Source organism: Pinus tabuliformis, chromosome X, assembly GCF_031772625.1.
Source record: "Pinus tabuliformis cultivar Carrire ecotype Pingquan chromosome X, CPIR1, whole genome shotgun sequence".
Lineage (NCBI taxonomy): Eukaryota > Viridiplantae > Streptophyta > Pinopsida > Pinales > Pinaceae > Pinus > Pinus tabuliformis.
This window is the reverse complement of record NC_142308.1, coordinates 230,282,796-230,289,271: the sequence shown is the minus strand read 5'-3', so window position 1 is coordinate 230,289,271 and position 6,476 is coordinate 230,282,796. Positions and strand designations below refer to the sequence as shown.

Below are 6,476 nucleotides of genomic sequence, written 5' to 3'. Positions count from 1 at the left end.
GAACTGAGACTTTTAGAAAACAGTTCAATGATTATTGACATTCAACTCAATCTTGACAATTTTATTGAGAAAAACAAGCACACAAAATTCCAACTTGTATTCTAACTTCCAAGAATATGCTAGAAAAACCCTTGATGCATGAAACTGAGACTTTTAGCAAACAGTTCAATGATTATTGGCATTCGACTCAATCTTGACATTTTTTTTTAGAACAACAAGCACTCAAAACTCCAACATGTATTCTAACTTCCAAGAATATATTAAAAAAGAAAAACCCTTGGATGCATGAAATTGACACTTTTAGCAAACAATTCAATGATTATTGGCATTTGACTCAATCTTGAAAATTTTTATTGAGAACAAGAAGCACTCAAAACTCCAACATGTATTCTAACTTCCAAGAACATGTTAAAAGAAAATTTTATACCACTGAATTTCTCCAATAGTCTTTCATTATGACAGAAAGATACAAAACATACAAAGAGTTAATAGTTTGGGCATCCCCCTGCAGTACTCCATTGGGCTATTGTTCTACTGCACTCAGCTATCCTCACAATCTTCACAGTCTTCATGCTTTGCATCTCCTTTAAGCCACCAACTTCAAATAAATACGTGGAGTTTAGAAACAAATCAACTGGACTCTGATACCACTATAAAAGCTTGAATAAAATCCACAATGAAAGAACATCGTATTAATGTTAAAATTACATATTTGTACATGTGCACTCTAGGTACTAGACAATTGTCTCAGTAACGTATTAACTGTAAAAACAGAATGTAAAACTAATTACATATTGTACAATAACAATCTCGAAAGATTAGTTAACATGTGTCATTTTCTCTGTGACTCCGTGCCCTTTAAAATAAAAATAAAAAATAAAAATTATGTTCTAAATAGAAAAAAAATGTTGACTATAATTAAACAAATTTAGAATGAATATGGTCTAAAGTAATTAGAAGTAAAAAAAATAAAAATAAAAATGTGTAAATCAAATGTTTAAATCTTCTATTTTTCAAAAATATTTCAACAAGAGATTTAAATAAACTATTTCAAGATCTGTGTTAACTAATTTATGTCGATACCAACTTTATATATATCTATATATAAAAATATATATTTTTTAATAGTTAAAATTTTATTTGGTCCTATATAAATACTTTATTTAGCATTCAAAAATACAATTTAAATAATGAAAAATAATGCATTGTAGTTTGCACTCTAAAAAAGTTTGCATGTGAAAAAATTTAATCCCTCTAAACTTATATTAAATACATTAACATTGATCTATATTGATAATAAATAAAATTATATGTAAAAATAAGCGCATTATCTTAATGCATTTATTAAAAAAAAACTTGTTAGAAAATATTATTTATATATAATTTAATTTATCAACCTCTTTTAAACATAAAAAAAAAAAAATTCACCTATAAAATCAAATTTCATTTTATAATAACAAATACATGGACAAATCTTCAATTTATCTTAACTTTACATTTATTATACACGAACACGTAACTTTACATTTATTATACACGGACAGGAAAATAAAAATGATAAACCTAATAACATTTAGATAGTAAAAAAGTTATGACACAACAAATTTTGTGAATTTTCATTATAACTCATGGTTAGGCTACCCAAAACAAAATCGAATAGAATGAATATACATTTTACGAGGTTAGTATATGCATATATTTCAAAAAAGGTCTTTCATAAGTTTAATTTATTTTTAATTAATTATCAAATAAAAAGTGGACATTTAATCTCTATGGAATATGTCCAAATATTTATAGTAGTATTTATAAATCACGGGTTAAGATTTATCTTTCAGTTAGTTACTTTTATAATTAATTTATCTCAAATTAATTAAATAAAATCTCATATCAATAGGTCATATTGGGCATGTGGTATGATATCCCATGGTATTGTAACACGAGCTATTTACAATTTAGGAATTTGAATAGTAAGGTGGGGTGAATCTCCATGATTAAATATATTTTTACATATTCTTAAACTTATATATATTTAACTAATATATTAATTATTTTTATAAGTAATAATAACAATAATTTAAAATCCCCCGGATGCGGGTGATAACTAAGATGGGACAGGCGATGGGGGATGGCCACATGCCGGCCCGTGGCCATCACGTGGCAGCCGTAGATAACACAGCCAGCGAGTGCAGATGGTATAAGGTGGATTGGCAGGAGATAGTAAATGCTCCGCGAGGTAATTCGGCTCAGGCGACGGCAGCAGTTATGGCGGGGGCGCTCCAAAGCAGAGCCGGTGAAGTCATAAGGGGTATCGATGCGTGGGATCAGAGAATGTTTGTGGTATGGCAGTTGCCTGGCCTCTCCGTCTCTGTCGGGATTTCTTCTCCGTCTGTCTGGTTCATCCCTCAGTCGGCGTTGGTTGCAGGGGGTCTGGACTACCCTGTTGTCTGTTGGAATTTCTTTCCCCTGCCTCCCACGAGAATGGTGAGACCTCGGCAGCGCATGCTTAGCCGCCGAGGCACTTCCAGAGGGGGAATCTCGCGCAGTCATGAAGCGGACAATGTTGTCCATTGCTGCCACTGCAACATTGCTCGCTCCACTGGCGCCAACCCCCTCCACTCCAGCCAATTCATGGATGCAGGGGCTTCGAGCTCGAATGCCTTGCCTGCCTTTGGTTCGGCTATCTTCAATTTCAGCAGTGCCATGAACAATCCGCGGATCAGCGCGCATGTCTCAGTCTTGTTCATAGAAAATGCCCGGGAAGATGAGGACGCCCTGGATGAACAGGGGCAGAGGACGAATGACAATCAAAAGCATGAAGCAGCGGCCTCTGAAGCTGATAAGGAGCAGGGGGTTAAAGGGGCGGCCTCAGACCCGGAAAACGTAATGCAACGCAAGCAAGATCAGAAGCCGGGAACTGGCGAGGAGGAAGACACCTTTCCCACTGCGGCTGAAAGAGAAGCCTATGGCTGGTGCCGGGTAGAGGAGGTGCAAATGGACGACTGATGACGCCCGCACACAAGGTTTCTATGGCTTTCTGTTTGGTCTTCTGCTGTTTGTTTTTTGACTCTGTTAAAGTAACAATGCTTCTGGTCTCTTTCGTGTCTGGTTTAATGTCCATGTTCCTGAATTTTGTGTCAATGATTTGGGTAAGGTCGGTGTCCCCTGCGTGGGACGAAATGGTTGGTGCCCCTGCGTGGGCGTGCTCTTATGGAAGTCTGGCTTTTGTGTCTGGCGCCCCTGCGTGGGCTAGTTTTTGGATGCCTCTATTGCTCTCGGGTGACATACCCAGAGCCTGACTCTCTCTTGTTTCACCATGATGTATTTTTGAATCCTGTACATAATATAATAGTTTAGTCTTTTACCGAGAAAAAAATAAAACAATAATTTAAAATAAAGCTCTAATTTAAATTTTTTTAGTCAATTTGAAATGTATTACAAAATAAGTGTCATGTTTATCATTAATTGTTACATATCAATATTTATCAACCATTTAATTTATATAACTACATTAATAAAACTAAATTCAAATAAATATAATATTGTTTTTAGATAAACTACAATTAAAAATATCTCTATTCTCTTCCAAAAAAATAATAAAAAAAAATTAAACTCACAAAAATAAAAAAAATGTGCTTTCGCACCATTGGAGGTCAGGAATTCTTTGTGAAAATTAAAATACAATGACAAAAAAAAATTAAAATACAATGACAAAACTATGTCAACTTATTTCTTTTCCACCTAATACAAAATAATCTGCGATGAATGAATATGAGATCCAATAGCTACAACTACACTTAGAAGTTTAATCAACAAATTTTGGTGGTCCAATTTCGAACCAGACTATGTACTATAAAACCTACTCTAAGCGTGATTTCTTCCGTTGAAAGAAAAAACAAATAAAAGTTTAATCAACAAATTTTGGTGGTCCAATTTCGAACCAGACTATGTACTATAAAACCTACTCTAAGCGTGATTTCTTCCGTTGAAAGAAAAAACAAATAACATGAACTTCAACTATTTCTTTTGCACCTATTTATTTTTATGCTCTGCGAAAAATAAAAGTGCTTAATGCATACTTATCAACGCCACTTTACCTTCTCCTTTTTCTTCTACGCCACCTAACACCTTCACCTCTCGTCTTACCTCACCTCACATTCTACCTTTTTTTACGACGCCACCTACCAGCTTCACCAACCGCACCAGCTTCACCTACCGCACTAACTCAACCGTCCCTTTTCCGGGCACTTTAACCTTTCGTCTACCTCACACAGTCATAAATATAGCTCACCCGTTTAGAAATGATATATTGTTTCTGACCCTAGCCCAAGCCTCCTCTCCCACTTTCGCTGCACAGGCGACCATGATATATTGTTTCTGACCCTAGCCCAAGCCTCCTCTCCCACTTTCGTTTCACAGGCGACCATGATCGGCCCGCATTCGCCCCATCTTCGGCACTGCCCCCCCGATCTGCCAATCTTCATCGATGTTTATGTGGTGAGGATGCGCCTGCGTCTTCTTACGCAGGGTGTTTCCCATAGACAACTTGAAGAAATAGCTTCTCCGATTGCAATCGAATTAGGAAGGGACGGATACAAGAAATGCGAAATTTACGACGTGTTTCTGAGCTTCAAAGGACGCGATGTGAAGACAGGCTTCGTTGGTCATCTATATGAGGCCCTCACCGGCGCAGGTTTCCGCGTATAAATTGATACCCACCAAATGAACAGGGGAGATGACATCTATGAAAGCTTGCAACAAGCAATTGAGGTGTGTCGCATCTTGATTCCAATATTCTCCCACAATTACGCACAATCTGCCTGGTGCCTCAGAGAAGTCTCTCTTATCGCGCCGCAAGTACTACTTCAAGGGAAGGATGAGGAGTCGGCGATAGCCGTTCCTCTAGTCGGCAGTCTGACTCTCCTGCGCAAGTTCACCATGCGGGTACCAGAAAAATCTGGCAGTCCGGCCTGAGATAGAGCGGAAAAGATGTTGGTGATTGGAAGGATGCTTTCTTCCAACTCTGCCGTCCATTTGGGTGGTCACTTCAAGAAGACATAAATAGGTTAGTAAATCACTCTTCCCTGTTCTGCGTTTGACTTATTTATTCATATACACATGTATAGTGGTTTGGGTAAATCTGATGTGATCAAGTTATTAGAGGTTTTCGCTGAATAACTCATAGTTTTGGGATGCTATTTTGTTTAATATAACATATTTAAACGTAAAAATTGATCAGTAAATTTCTTATAGTGATCAGTATATATATTTTTTTAAATAGGTTATATTTTCCTGAATATTATGGGGAAAATCATATCTAAATCTAAAATATAGTTTTCAAAAATATTAGGGGAAAATCATATCTAAATTTAAAATAGAGTCTTCAAAGTAAAAGGAAAAAGTCACTTATTTATCCTAGGGAAAGGTCACTTATTTATCTTTTCTACTGATGACAAATTTTACAATTAAGATGACAGATTTTGCAATTAACTATTTTACAATTAAGATGACAGATTTTGGAATTAACATAAGTTCAGCACATTTAGATTTTGCAATTTGTCCTTTGTCCTGATAACAGATTTCAGATTTTGCAATTGACATAAGTTCAGCATATTTTGGGAATATCTTAAAATCTGTGATCAAGAAATTGACCCTTGTAAACACTTTTCTTTGAAATATAAATAAAGGATGGAACCATTGGACTTGAAGATGTGGGTAAACGACGGACCATTGGACTTCAATTTAATACAACTGCTCCACCATGACGGTGCTCATATTGAAAGAAGAATCTTCTTATGATTAAATCCCCATGGACGTGCTCGTCGTGAAGGAAGGATCTTCTAGTGAAATTGTCATGGCTTATTGGCGATGCAGTTTCTCTAATTCCCGCAGTAGATTACAGATCTTCTAGTGAAATTGTCATGGCTTATTGGCGATGCAGTTTCTCTAATATCCGCAGTAGATTTGCAATTAAAAGCCACAAAATATTTGTCCAATTTGATTTGTAGCTATTCTGTGGTGTCAGAAACCGTTATTTTTTCCCAATTCAGCTAACTCTAAAGTACTGTTTTCTGATAGTAATGTTTTGAATCGAGTCAATCACATGAAGCTCACCTTACAGTGGAAAGGAAAGCAACATCAACATGTTCTGGAAAATCACATTGACAGTGTACATTTTATTTTTATTTTTTTATTTAAATTTAATCACATTGACAGTGTACATTTTATTTTTATTTTTTTATTTAAATTTATGTATATAATTAGTATAGATATACAAATTTTTATTTTCTATTTTTAATTTAATTTAATTAATATAATTATATAAATTAAATAATTATTTAATAATAATAAATTTTAATTTAAAATAAACAACCATCATGATATATTTCATATTTATATATTTAAAAATTCTCAGTTGTAAATAAAATTCTTATAAACGCATCTATCAACTTAACTACAAACACAAAAATATAACAAGC

General features: G+C 34.9%; 1 long non-coding RNA gene across 1 annotated transcript; it reads left to right on the top strand.

Moving 5' to 3' along the window:
• The first annotated feature begins 4,012 nt into the window (after positions 1-4,012).
• On the top strand, positions 4,013-6,224 carry LOC149139199 (uncharacterized). Its single transcript, XR_016264542.1, has 2 exons — positions 4,013-5,062; positions 5,576-6,224. It is a non-coding gene; the product is annotated as an uncharacterized LOC149139199 (long non-coding RNA).
• Positions 6,225-6,476: the final 252 nt, after the last annotated feature.